The sequence below is a fragment of the Ovis aries genome, chromosome 5, assembly GCF_016772045.2.
Source record: "Ovis aries strain OAR_USU_Benz2616 breed Rambouillet chromosome 5, ARS-UI_Ramb_v3.0, whole genome shotgun sequence".
NCBI lineage: Eukaryota > Metazoa > Chordata > Mammalia > Artiodactyla > Bovidae > Ovis > Ovis aries.
Genome location: NC_056058.1, coordinates 1,333,441 through 1,347,212, shown reverse-complemented (window position 1 = coordinate 1,347,212; position 13,772 = coordinate 1,333,441). Strand labels below are relative to the sequence as shown.

Below are 13,772 nucleotides of genomic sequence, written 5' to 3'. Positions count from 1 at the left end.
TTCTCGACTCTGCTGGGCCGCTCTTGCTGCACATGGGCTTTCTCCGGCTGCGGTGCTCGGGCCTCTCGCCGCATGGCCCCTGCGGTTGCAGAGCACACACTGGGGTGCGCGGGCGCAGTGGCTGCAGCTCAGGGCTCCGAGCACAGGCTCAGGAGTCGCAGCTTGCGGGCTCAGTTGCCCCGAGACGTGGGGTCTTCCCAGACCAGGGGTCAGATCAGTGTCCTCGCACTGCAAGGCGGATTCTTAACCACTGGGCCGCCAGGGAATGCCCTGTTATCACTGCTAACACTTTTAGTCCACATTTCTAAAGTGCGTCTTTGGTGATCGTCTTTTGTTTTCTTCAGGGCCTTAGGCTCGCCCTTGATCTGTTTAATTCACTTTTTGGCTGTGCCAGATCGTAGTCGCAGCATGTAGGACCTTTGACAGTTGCGGTGTGTGAGCTTGGGCCCCTTCATTGGGAGCTTGGAGTCTTCGCCACTGTACCACTAGGGAAGTCCCCGTGATTGTCTTGGAAAGAGCATTTATATTTTATCGATGCATGCTGAAGCATTTAGGGAGGAATTATGTGACCCTTCGGTCAGCCCGAGGAGCATGGGGAGGATATGCATGAGAGAAGATGGGCTGCCTGTTGTTTCACTTGAGCCGTAGGTGCGTAGACGGCATTGTACCTTTCTCTTGTAGTGTGTATTTGAAATGTTCCATAATGTATCATGCTTGATTTTGTTTTTGTTTTGTTTGCAAAAGGTATTGACGAGACAGGAAAATGTGAACACTGATGGGATACAGGATAATAATAAAGGGTTAATTGTAAATTGTGGTAAAAGACACACGTCGCAAAAGTTTACCATCCTAACCATGTTTAAGTGTGCGGCTCAGTGGCATGAAGTCCACATTCGCAGCCGCACCACCCTCCACCTTCAGAACTTTTCATCCTACAAAACTGAAAACACTGTACCCGTTAAAAATACCTCGCGATTCTTCCTCTCTCCGGCTTCTGGAAACCGCCGTTTTACCTTCCGTCTTTAATGAATTTGACCGCTTCAGGTGTCTCGAATGAGGTGAATCGTGGAGTGTTTGTTTTGTCCTGCTGTGACTGGCTCAGCTCACTCACAGTGCATTTGCGCTTCGTCCGCGTCACAGCATGTGTCCAGACTTCCTTCCCTTTTAAGGCTTGTGTGGGTACGCCATGCTTTGCTTTATCCATTCGTCCATTGATGGACGCTTGGGTTGCTTCCACCTTTTGGCTGTTGTGGATGATGCTACTATGAGCGTGGGTATACAAACCCTTGGTTTCAATTCTTTTGGAAATGGCATTGCTCTAGATGAGAGGTTGCTTACCAACACAGGAAGGCTTGCCTTTTAGGGACCCATGTTCTCATAGTGGGGCACCCCTTGCATATCCCCCACTTTATGTGCACAAGAGTTCCAGTTTCTCTATATTCTTGCCAATACTTGTTGCGTTCTGGCATTTTGATAGTAGACATCCTCGTGAGTTTAAGGGGTGATGATAAAAAATTATTTAGGATAAGGCAGAGACTTAATAAATTAGACGTCTGCTCACCTCAGGGAAGAAAAAAGAAGTTGTAAAATAACAATTTGAAAAAAATTTTTTTAGCAGAATAAGATTTTAAAAGTCCCAAGTGATTGTTAAAATGTTTTGGCCATTTAAAATCGTTTAGTGACGCCCAGGGGCTGAAGACGGCCGCCATGCTCGCTGCGCGTCACGCCGATTTCCACCCCGGCGGGGACGGCGGGGCGGCGGGGAGCAGCGAGCTCCTCCACGGGTGGGCGCCTGGTGCCCGACCGGCAGCCCTTCCCTTGTTTCCCCCACCCCGGTCGTCTCGGAATAAAGCGACCCACGCCCCCGGCGGTGGCGGTTTGTCTTGAAGGTCCGTCGCCAGCGGGTCTTCTGTTGGTTGCAGGCGATCTGCCCGACCCAGGGGTGGAACCAGAGCCTCCTGCATTGGCAGATGAATTCTTTACCGCTGAGGCACCAGGGAAGCCCTTATCATTAAGACATCCGCCTCTAAAAATTAATGGCACAGCTGTATTGCCCTGCTGGTTGCATTCTCATTTCCTTATTCTTTTCTTTCTCCTGGCCAATCTAAATACTTGTAACATACAAAACCTCAGCTAACTCCAAGAAGACAGAGGAGTCTCATTTTCAGACTGACCTGCTAGCTAGCAGCAAATAAAGGCTTTTTCTTTGTTCCTCAAAAAAAAAAAAAAAAACATTTAGTGTCCATTAAATAAAAAGTAAAAACTAATAAATTTTTAAAAATTAATGTTTCAGTTGTGATAATGGTATTGTGATGTTAGGCACGTGCTTATATGTTTAAGAGTTCCTTTTAAAGAGACATACTGAAGTATTTGTGGATTAAATGATGTTATGTCTAGGATTTGTTTTTTAAATTATCTAGTTGGGGACGGGGGGTAGAAGGGGGAGGATAAGGAGATAGAATTGAAGCAAAAGGACCAAATCCTAATAACTAAGGTGAGGGACAGGCATATTGGGATTCATTGTACTATTCTCTCTAGTTTTGTGGGTTTTTTTTTTTTTAACATTTTCCACTACGTCACATTTAGGGACAGTCATAGTCCATCCAGCCTTGCAGCCTCCCTGTGGTGCCGTTTACACTCCATCAGCGCTGAACCGCTCATCTTCCTCTGCTTGCTTCCCCCGGTCTGCCACCATTCCATGCTTATTCGTATGTTTTTGCCTTTGTCTCTCAGCCAAAGTGCCTTCCCCCCTCTTCTGGATGACTTCTCTGCTTATTTACTACCTAACTCAGCCATCTCTTTCTCTGAGAAGTCTACCATGCCATTCCCACACTGTTCTCTCCTCTCCTCCCATAATACTTCACTGATTCTCCATCAGATTCCAGGGGTGGAGCAGGAACCATGTCTTATTTATCTCTTTTTCTTGTTAAGTGAATGTTTTATTCATTTTTAATTATTTAATTTTTTGACCACACTGTGCAAAACCTTCAATTTCCTCAACTGGGATGGAACGTGCACCCCTGCAGTGGAGGAAGCTTGGCGTCTTAAGCACCGGGCTGCCTAGGAGGGCTCATGTCCTGTTTATCTGTTTTATCACCGGTGCCTAGTGCTCTGCCTGGAATGGAGTGAAAGCCTCCCAGATATCTGGATGCACCATAATTCTGTGCGTAGCCTGTGTAGGGCATCATGCGGCACATGGTAGGATCTTGGGAAATGAGCCCACGAGGGTGTCTCCCGCTGTTGTCATGGCAACACCTGCTTCCTCCTGAACTTCAGTTCATTTGCTCAGTCGTGTCTGACCCTTTGTGACCCCATGGACTGCAGCACGCCAGGCTTCCCTGTCCATCACCCACTCGTGAAGCTTGCTTAGACTCGTGTCATTCGAGTCAGTGATGCCATCCAGCCATCTCAGCCTCTGTCGTCCCCTTCTCCTCCTGCTTTCAGTCTTTCCCAGCATCAGGGTCTTTTCCAGTGAGTCAGTTCTTCACATCAGGTGGCCAAAGTATTGGAGCTTCAGCTTCAGCATCAGTCCTTCCAGTGAATATTCAGGACTGATTTCCTTTACGATTGACTAGTTGGATCTTCTTGCAATCCAAGGGACTCTCAGGAGTCTTCTCCAAACCACACTTCAAAAGCATCAGTTCTTCGGCACTCAGCTTTTTTTATAGTCCAACTCTCACATCCATACATGACTACTGGAAAAACCGTAGCTTTGACTAGATGGACCTTTGTTTGCAAAGTAATGTCTCTGCTTTTTACTATGCTGTCTAGGTTGGTCATAGCTTTTCTTTGAAGGAGCAAGTATCTTTTAACTTCATGGCTGCAGTCACCATCTGCAGTGATTTTGGAGCCCCCCAAAATAAAGTCTGTCACTGTTTCCATATTTTCACCATCTATTTGCCATGAAGTGATGGGACCAGATGCCATGATCTTTGTTTTTTGAATGTTGAGTTTTAAGCCAACTTTTTCATACTTCTCTTTCACTTTTATCATGAGGCTCTTTAGTTCTTCTTCGCTTTCTTCCTGAAGGGTGGGGTTATCTGTGTATCTGAGGTTATTGATATTTTTCCCAGCAATCTTGATTCCAGCTTGTGCTTCTTCCAGCCCAGCGTTTCTCATGATGTACTCTGCATAGAAGTTAAATAAGCAGGGTGACAATATACAGCTTTGACGTACTCCTTTCCGTGTTTGGAACCAGTCTGTTGTTCCATGTCCAGTTCAAACTGTTACCTCTTGACCTGCATACAGATTTCTCAGGAGGCAGGTGAGATGGCCTAATATTCCCATCTCTTTAAAAATTTCCCACATTTTGTTGTGATCCACACAAAGGCTTTGGCACAGTCAGTGAAGCAGAAGTAGATGTTTTTCTGGAACTCTTGCTTTTTTGATGATCTGTGGATGTTGGCAATTTGACCTCTGGTTCCTCTGCTTTCTGTGAATCCAGCTTGAACATCTAGAAGTTCCCGATTCACGCACTGCTGAAGCCTGGCTTGGAGAATTCTGAGCATTACTTTGCTAACATGTGAGATGAGTGCAGTTGTGCAGTAGTTTGAACGTTCTTTGGCATTGCCCTTCTTTGGGATTGGAATGAAAACTGACCTTCTGACCTTTTCCAGTCCTGTGGCCACTGCTGAGTTTTCCAAATTTGCTGACATGTTGAGTGCAGCACTTTCACAGCATCGTCTTTCAAGATTTGAAGTAGCTCAGCTGGAATTCTATCCCCTCCACTAACTTTATTCGTAGTGATGCTTCCTAAGGCCCACTTGACTTCACATTCCAGGATGTCTGGCTCTGGATGACTGATCACACCATCATGGTTATCTGGGTCATGATGATCTTTTTTGTATAGTTCTTCTGTGTATTCTTGCCACCTCTTTTAAATCTCTTCTACTTCTGTTAGGTCCATACCATTTCTGTCCTTTATTGTTCCCATTTTGCATGAAATGTTCCCTTGGTATCTCTAATTTTCTTGAAGAGATCTCTAGTCTTTCCCATTCTATTGTTTTCTTCTGTTTCTTTCCATTGACCACTGAGGAAGGCTTTCTTATCTCTCCTTGCTGTTCTTTGGAACTCTGCATTCAAATGGGTATATCTTTCCTTTTCTCCTTTTCCTTTCACTTCACTGTCTATAACTCACATAGCCCAGTTTCCTGGTGTTACTATACTGATTCCTTAGTATGATTTAATTGCTCCCAACATATAGGAGACTTTAAACTTAAATTACCATAGCCTGGTGTTTTCTTCATAAATCCATCCCATAATTGTGGGAGATTTTATTCCTTGGCTGAAACTTACTAAGCTTGAGTAATAGAAGAAAACTCATATTTATGGCCAGGATCAGAGCAGGCATTGTTAATTGGCCAGGTGAGGGGAATCCCATCTAGTAATGTCAGGAGCAGACAGAACAGAGCTGAACTTTGCTAAAGGTCATCCAGTTAGAGGCTTGGAGGGGAGAGATCCACCAGGGTAACCCAGAACTACTAGATACAGGTAATTGGCCATAAACCCAGCAATTGGATTGATTTCTAAAAGTAGCATTGGATCATGCCTACAATAGAAAAAAAAAATTGATTCACACACAAAAGTCCAAGACATCAGGAAAACATAGATCATACAAGTCACATCGAGGACCTTGGGCAAACTGTTTCTCTCTGATGTCGTTGTCTTCTCGTCCTGGTGTGAGTATAGTTTTGCCTTTGAGAGTCATTTTAAGATGATTTTGAGGTCAGCCATCTTCACTATAGACCAGTCCGTTGCAGGGGCCCTGACAAGGGTCCTTTCATCTGGGTTGGAGATAGTGCTGCAAGAATTATGACTGATAACACTTTACCAGGATATATCAGATTTTTAAGAGCTCCATATAACCTCTAGAATATCTGTATTAGTAATACCATACAGTATAACCTGAGAGCATTTATTACTCATTTGATAATATTTCCATATAATGTAACCAACCAAATGAACGTAATTAGTTTAATGTCTCTCTTTGGGATGTTTCGGGGCCCGTTTGAAGCATCTTAAAGGTAACAAAGGTCAAAAGAACTTCAATAGAATTTGATTTAGGATGTTTTGTCAAAAAAATCAAGAGAGTTTAGAACACTCAGATTTAGCCAGTGCTGGTGGGTGTGCCACTTAGCTTATTGCTCATCTGTCACAATGGATGTATGCTGAGGCTCAAGGTCAGTAAAAGTTGACTCTGCCGTCTTGGACCGAGTTGGTTCTATGACGGTGTCATTCTTAACAAAATCATTTACCCAACTAGTTGTAATCCAATTTTAGAAAATCCTGATCATGCATAACTTAGTCATTTCAGTATTTATTCATTTCTCATACCTTCTTTTACTGAAAACACATTTATTTTTCTTAGAAGTTTTTCCACATTAAGTTCCTTTTGTTGTCAACAAATTTTTAGAGATAGAATATGATCATATTTGTCCTCTAGTAAAGCTGGTTACAGCAGAAATGTTTTACTTATTGATGGTTCTAAAGACACGTCTGTATTACCAGGTATTAATTTAATACTGGCTATTTCCCAGTTCACAAGGACCTGAAATTTATTTAGCTTAATTTAGAACTGTTTGATTTGTAAGTGCTTACTTTTCCTTAAACCAATTAGGCAGAGCTCATTTACAAATTAATCTCAACAATATTAACCAAAGACACATACAGAAACATACACATATCTAGACAGACACAACATGAAATCTAACTTCATTTTCTAAGCTTAGTTATGAATCAGATGTTGATACATCAGATCCACTAGTTTATAAGTGACAGTTGGGATAAACAGACGTTTTCAGGCTTCTCCTGTCTCCCCCGCAGTCTCGGGAGTGAGAGATCACCTAGGTCCAGTGCTCCTGAGAGCCTGGTTTCAAGGCACAGGGCGAGGCAGGCAAGCTCTGCTAGAGCTCGTTCCCCTCAGGGTCAGAATTCTGAAAGGTCTTGTTACCAGCCTTGCTCTTACTGTTTATGTAAAACAAACCAGCTTTGGAACCAGTTTTTCACACTTTTACCTAAACCAACTTTCTCTGGGGTCTAAACAGAATGGCTCTCACAAATCACAGCCCAGAACACAAAGTATAAGACACACGCAGGCCCGGTAGTCCTAGTCAGACAGCCCCTTAAATACAAGATTACCGTCTCTCAGAAAACCTCCTATAGAGACAAGTACGAACAGAGTAAATGGAAATACCTCAGGTCTTCAAAGATTCAAAGGGAGGAAAGGAGGCCAGGTTGAAAGAAGAACGGGAAGGAGGCGGGGGAAGGGGGACTGAAGGGATGGGCTTACAGATGCCTCTTGCCACCTGCAGACACCCAGGCATCACGGACTGCACCCTGAGCTTCCAGGGAAGGGAGGACTGGAACTCGGCCCTGCCAGAAACCAGACCAGAACAGAGCCAGAATTCCAGTTCTCTCTCTGCCAACCAGAGACGATCAAGCTCCAACCCTCAGCTCAGACTGAGCCCTTTGACCAGACTCCTGCGTCCAGGACTGGGGGACTTAGAAAAAAGGGTAGGATAAGGAAGGGTTAAGGAGCGGAGAGAGAGAGGGAAGGGGAAAGAGCTCAGTGCAGTCTCTTGTTGCCTCCCGGGTCAGGCCACTCGGGCCAGTTGTCCACGTCGGGGGAAGACCAGAGACAGAAGGGTCCGAGCTGCGGCCGCTGGATCTGGTCCACCGGTGAGGAAGCAGGTTGGCCCCTCAGTACGCTGGATGGTGGGCTCTCAGTCACAGCAAAGGACAGTCCACCAGAGTCACCCTTCATTGCAGGAAGGGAGCCCCTTCCAGGGTCCAAGAGTGGGCTTTTGTCTAATGCTTAGAAATGAATTGTCCAAAGAGACGTACGAGCTGACAAAGCAAGAGGCTTCACTGCAAGGGGCTCCCGGGCCGAGAGCAGAAGCGTAAGGGAATCCAGGGGAACTGTTCTGCAACATGGCTCGCAGTCTCAGGTTTGATGGTGATGGGATTTCTTTGGCCAACCTCTCTTGACTCGAGGTCCTTCCTGGTGGCGCATGCATTGGTCAGCCAAGACAGAAGCCAGCAGGAAGGATTCTGGGAGGTGGCAGGACCAGTGGCATCTCCTTTTGGCCTTTCCCGAAGTCTTCTGGCTGGTGGTGGCTGGTTAGTTTCGTGTTCCTTCCTAAGACCTGTTGTGAAATAACTCATGCAAACAGTTCCTTTGCTGCCTGGCCAGGGTGGGCAGTTTCAGTCAGTGTGTTTCCCCAAACAGATGGAGGGAATAGGGACTTCCTCGGTGGTCTGGTGGTTTCAGACTCTGCCTTCCAATGCCGGGGATGTGGGTTCCATCCCTGTCCAGGGAACTAAGATCCCACATAGTTCTCAGTGCAACCAAATGAATGAGTGAGTGAAGGGAGTCGTTATGTGGCAGATGATAGAAGAGCGAGAGGGCAGGGAAGGAAAAGACACAGTGTTAGACTGTGTTTAATAGCGTGAAGATCATCGCCAGTCTCTGAGAAAGCAGTCCTCCCAAGTCCTCCCATCCAACACTGAGTCACTTCCCAGGTGGTGAACCAAAACGCTGTCTGGCTCTCAGGGGTGGAGATGGTGGTGTTTGGCTGATAAAAGGGTGCCCGGAGAGGGGGGGGGGAGGAAAGCTAATGTCCAGTGAGAAGAGGCAGGAAGCGCTGGTGGCTGCCCCCGGGTGACTGGCAGTGCCTACGGAACATTGATAAGAGCCACTTCCTGTCTTAACAGCCACAGCTGCTGGTTAACTCAGAGCGGAACTCTCACGTGGCGGAGTTGTACCACAGAGCAGCAGAACTGCCATTGGTAGGTGTTGGAAGAGGGAGGAAGCAAGGACGAGGTGAGGGACTCTCCTGTAAGGCTAGTGGGGGGACACAGGACACTGATGTGTTGTTCATAAGGTATAGCTGCTCCAGCTTGACTCAGCATTGATGGTCTGGGGGCCCCTCTCCCAAACAAGACGATGGGTGGCACAGGCCAGGGCAGGGGTCGTGACTGACTGGGTGAGCTTTGCAGGGCCTCCAGTTTACCGTCAAAACATGCAGATTCAGCAAAACCTCTGCGTGAAGGAAATGAGCACCAGATCACGTTATGCCAGAACTGAACCCCCCAGAGACCCTGCGCATGGGAGACCGTCTGGTAGTTAGACTAGGACCCTCTGAGCGGACTGCCCAGGAGCACCAGACAGCTGAGGGCAGGCCAGTTCCATATGCTTTATAGCTCTTACCGTGGTTGCTCTTAAATAATGTAAAATCTCTCCAGACCATTTCCCCAGCTCGTTGCTTTCCTCTGCAATGCCCCGCACTCCTGCAAATGCTCAGAGCCACCACATCCACACTTCAAACCTGCCTGCAGCACTCCAGCTGCATTTTGTGAGCAGTTGAGAAAATGGCCTGAGGTTCCCTTTGGCTGGAAGCAGTTGGTATTGCAAAATTAAGTTGTTTGCAACTTGTTTGCAATTGTTTGCATGTGGATATTAAAAGAGGGAGTGGTAGCTTTATAACTGTTAGGGCGAAGAAGGGTTCTTTTCCTAATCTGAGACAACCAGCTGACTCATCAAGTGCGTTGACCTTTTAGGTGTCCATCATCCCCACTTAGGAAAAAGAAAACTCAGCTTAGCTCCCAGGTTTCAGACAGCCCAAACACTGAGGAACACATGATTTTCCAGAAAGAATATAATAAAATTAAGAATCCCTGGTGGGAATGTAAATCGATAGAGCCACTATGGAAGACGGCGTGGAGATTCCTTTAAAGACTAGGAATAAAATCACCGAATGACTCAGCAGCCCCACTCCTAGGCAGATACCCTGGGGAAACCAGGGCTGAAAAAGACACACGTGTCCCGTTGTCCACTGGAACACTATTTACAGTAGCCAGAACATGGAAGCAAACTAGATGCCCATCAACAGATGAATGGATGAAGACGCTGTGGTGCGTATTCACGATGTATACACAGTATCACTCAGTCATAGAAAGGAGCGCCTTTGAGTCAGTTCTGATGAGGTGGACGAACCTAGAGCCTGTTATACAGAGTGAAGTGAGTTAGAAAGAGAAAGATTAACGTCGTATTCTAATGCATATATACGAAGTCTAGAAAAATGGTCCTGAAGAATTTACTTACAGGGCAACAGTGGAGAAACAGGCATAGAGAACAGACTTATGGACATGGGGAGAGGGGAGGAGAGGGTGAGATGGATGGAAAGAGTAACATAAAAGCTACGTTACCATATGCAAAATAGATAGCCAACGGGAATTTGCTGTATGGGCTGAGAAACTCATGGTGGTGTGATCCTTCACCTAGCGCCAGACGTCCTGGAATGTGAAGTCAAGTGGACCTTAGGAAGTATCACTATGAACAAAGCTAGTGGAGGTGATGGAATTCCAGATGAGTTATTTCAAATCCTAAAAGATGATGCTGGGAAAGTGCTGCACTCAATATGCCAGCAAATTTGGAAAACTCAGCAGTGGCCACAGGACTGGAAAAGGTCAATTTTCATTCCAATCTCAAAGAAAGGCAATGCCAAAGAATGTTCAAACTACCACACAACTGCACTCATCTCACATGTTAGTAAAGTAATGCTCAGAATTCTCCAGGCCAGGCTTCAGCAATACGTGAACCATGAACTTCCAGATGTTCAAGCTGGATTTACAGAAGGCAGAGGAACCAGGGATCAAATTGTCAACATCTGTTAGAACATTGAAAAAGCAAGAGAGTTCCCAGAAAAACATCTGCTTTATTGACTATGCCAAAGCCTTTGACTGTGTGGATCCCAATAAACTGGAAATTCTGAAAGAGATGGGAATACTAGACCACCTGACCTGCCTCCTGAAAAATCTGTATGCAGGTCAGGAAGCAAGTTAGAACTGGACGTTAACAACAGACTCGTTCCAAATAGGGAAAAGAGTACGTCAAGGCTGTATATTGTCACCCTGCTTATTTAACTTATATGCAGAGTACATCATGAGAAATGCTGGACTGGAAGAAACACAAGCTGGAATTAAGATTGCCGGGAGAAATATCAGTAACCTCAGATATGCAGATGACACCACCCTTATGGCAGAAAGTGAAGAGGAACTAAAAAGCCTCTTGATGAAAGTAAAAGAGGAGAGTGAAAAAGTTGGCTTAAAGCTCAACATTCAGAAAATGAAGATGATGGCATCCGGTCCCATCACTTCATGGGAAATAGATGGGGAAACAGTGGAAACAGTGTCAGACTTTATTTTGGGGGGCTCCAAAATCACTGCAGATGGTGACTGCAGCCATGAAATTAAAAGGCACTTGCTCCTTGGAAGAAAAGTTGTGACCAACCTAGATAGCATATTAAAAGCAGACATTACTTTGCCAACAAATGTCCGTCTAGTCAAAGTTATGGTTTTTCCAGTGGTCATGTATGGATGTGAGAGTTGGACTGTGAAGAAAGCTGAGCACCAAAGAATCGATGCTTTTGAATTGTGGTGTTGGGAGAAGACTCTTGAGAGTCCCTTGGACTGCAAGGAGATCCAGCCAGTCCATCCTAAAGAAGATCAGTCCTGGGTGTTCATTGGAAGGACTGATGTTGAAGCTGAAACTCCAATACTTGGGTCACCTGATGCAAAGAACTGACTTATTAGAAAAGACCCTGACACTGGGAAAGATTGAGGGCAGGAGGAGAAGGGGACAACAGAGGATGAGATGGTTGGAGGGCATCACTGACCCAATGGGGACATGAGTTTGAGTATACTCCGGGAGTTGGTGATGGACAAGGAGGCCTGGCGTGCTGTGGTTTATGGGGTCGCAAAGAGTCAGACACGACTGAGCAACTGAACTGAACGAAGAAACTCAAACAGAGGCTCTGTATCAACCTAGGAGGTGGGGTGGGGAGGGAGATGGGAGAGAAGTTCAAAAGGGAGGGGATATATGTATGTCTTTGGCTGATTCTGGTTGAGTTTTGACAGACAACAGCAAAATTCTGTAAAACAATTATTCTTCAGTAAAAAATAAATTTTTTAAAAAAACCCTCAATATTAGCAATTCATTTTTATTTCCTTCTGACTAACTAAATGGGTATAAATTTTACTTTCCCCAAAGGAAACTTTTAAAACAATGGCTCTTACGAAGGGTCCATTTTAGGATCATGGTTCCTTTTTCCCCCTGCTACCCCTAGGTGGCAGCAAGAAGCAGAAAAACCTGCAGGAAAATAAAGCACATGTCCTTGTGTTGCAGGGGCTGTATTCTTAGAACTTTTCTGGTCATTGAAGTGTAGTTGATTACAGTGCTGTGTTAATTGCTGGTCTACATCCGAGTGATTCCGTTCTCTTCATGTACGTATGTATGTGCACCCTTCTTTTCCGCATTCTTTTCTGTTACGGTTTACCATAGGCTATTAAATGTAGCTCTCCGTTGTGTAGAGGAGGACCTTGTCTGTTCATTCTGTACATAAAGACTCAGACTTGCTAACCCAGCCTCCCGTGTCAGTCCTCTTCCCTCTTAGCGGCCACCAGTCTGTTCCCAGTCAGCGGTTCTGCTTCTGTTTCAGAGACACGCTCATCTCTGCCGTTTTTTCCTGCTGCTGTTGAGTCGCTCAGTCGCGTCCAGCTCTCTGCAACTGCGTGGCCTGCAGCCTGCCAGGCTCTTCTGTCCCTGGGGTTTCCCAGGCAAGATCACTGGACTGGGCTGCCGTTGCCTTCTTCTCCAGGGGGCCTTTCGGTCCCGCATGTAAGTGGCAGCACGTGGTGTCTTTCTTTCTGACTTCCTTTGTTTAGTATGGTCTCAGCTGTGTTGCTGCAGATGGCGTTGCCTCCTTCTTCTCTGGCTGAGCAGTGCTCCGCTGCGTGTGCGCACCACGTCATCTCTGTCCATTCACTGTCGACGACATTGGCGTCGCCTCCAGGACTTGGCTCTTGTGAACGCGCCGCTGTGAACACAGTGGTGCCCGCACCTTTTTGAACTGCGGTTCTGTCTGAATAGATGGCCAGGAGTGCGGCTGCTGGGTCATATGGTCACTCTGTCTGTAATCTTTCGAGGAAGCTCCGTACTGTTCTCCGCGGTTGCTGCACCAGCTTACGTTCCCACCAGCAGTGCAGGACAACAGCAGCATTTACTTGTAGACTTTTAAAAGATGGCCATTTTGATCATTGTGCGGTGCTACCTCACTGCAGTCTTGATTGCATTTCTCTCATAATTAGCCACGTTGAGCATCTTCTCATGTGCCTGTTGGCCATCTGTAGGTCTGTTTTGGAGAAATATTTATAGGTCTGCCCATTTTTTGACTGCGCTGTTTCGGTTTTTTTGTTGTTGAGTTGTATGAGCTGTTTGTCTATTTTTGAAATTAGGTCCTTGAGGGTGGCATCATTTGCAAATATTTTCTCCCATTCTGCAGACTGTCTTTTCATTTTGTCGATGGTTCCCTTTGCTGTGTAAAACCATGTAAGTTTCATTAGGTCCTGTTTGAGGTCTTTTGCCCTGCCCTTTGGTTTGTCTTTCTTTTGCCTTGGAAGACCTAAGAAAGCACTGGTACACTTCAGAGCAAGGAATGTTTTGCCTGTGATCTGTTCTGAGAGTTTTATGGTGCCATGTCTTATGTTTAAGTCTGTAAACCATTTTGAGTTTATTTTTGTGTATGGTGAGAGGATTTGTTCTGACTTCGTTGATTTACGTGCAGCTATCCAACTTTCCCAACATTGCTTTCTAAAGACACTGTCTTTCTCCCCTTGTGTCGCCTTGCTTCCTTTGTCGAAGGCCAGCCGATCGTAGGTGTGTGGTTCGACTTCTGGTCTTTGGTTCTGTTTCACTGACCTGTGTCTGCTGCTGT

General features: G+C 45.8%; 1 protein-coding gene across 1 annotated transcript in view; it reads left to right on the top strand.

Moving 5' to 3' along the window:
* MAML1 (mastermind like transcriptional coactivator 1) overlaps nt 1-13,772 on the top strand; it is a 60,082-nt gene that overhangs the window by 30,900 nt on the left and 15,410 nt on the right. The window lies entirely within an intron of this gene.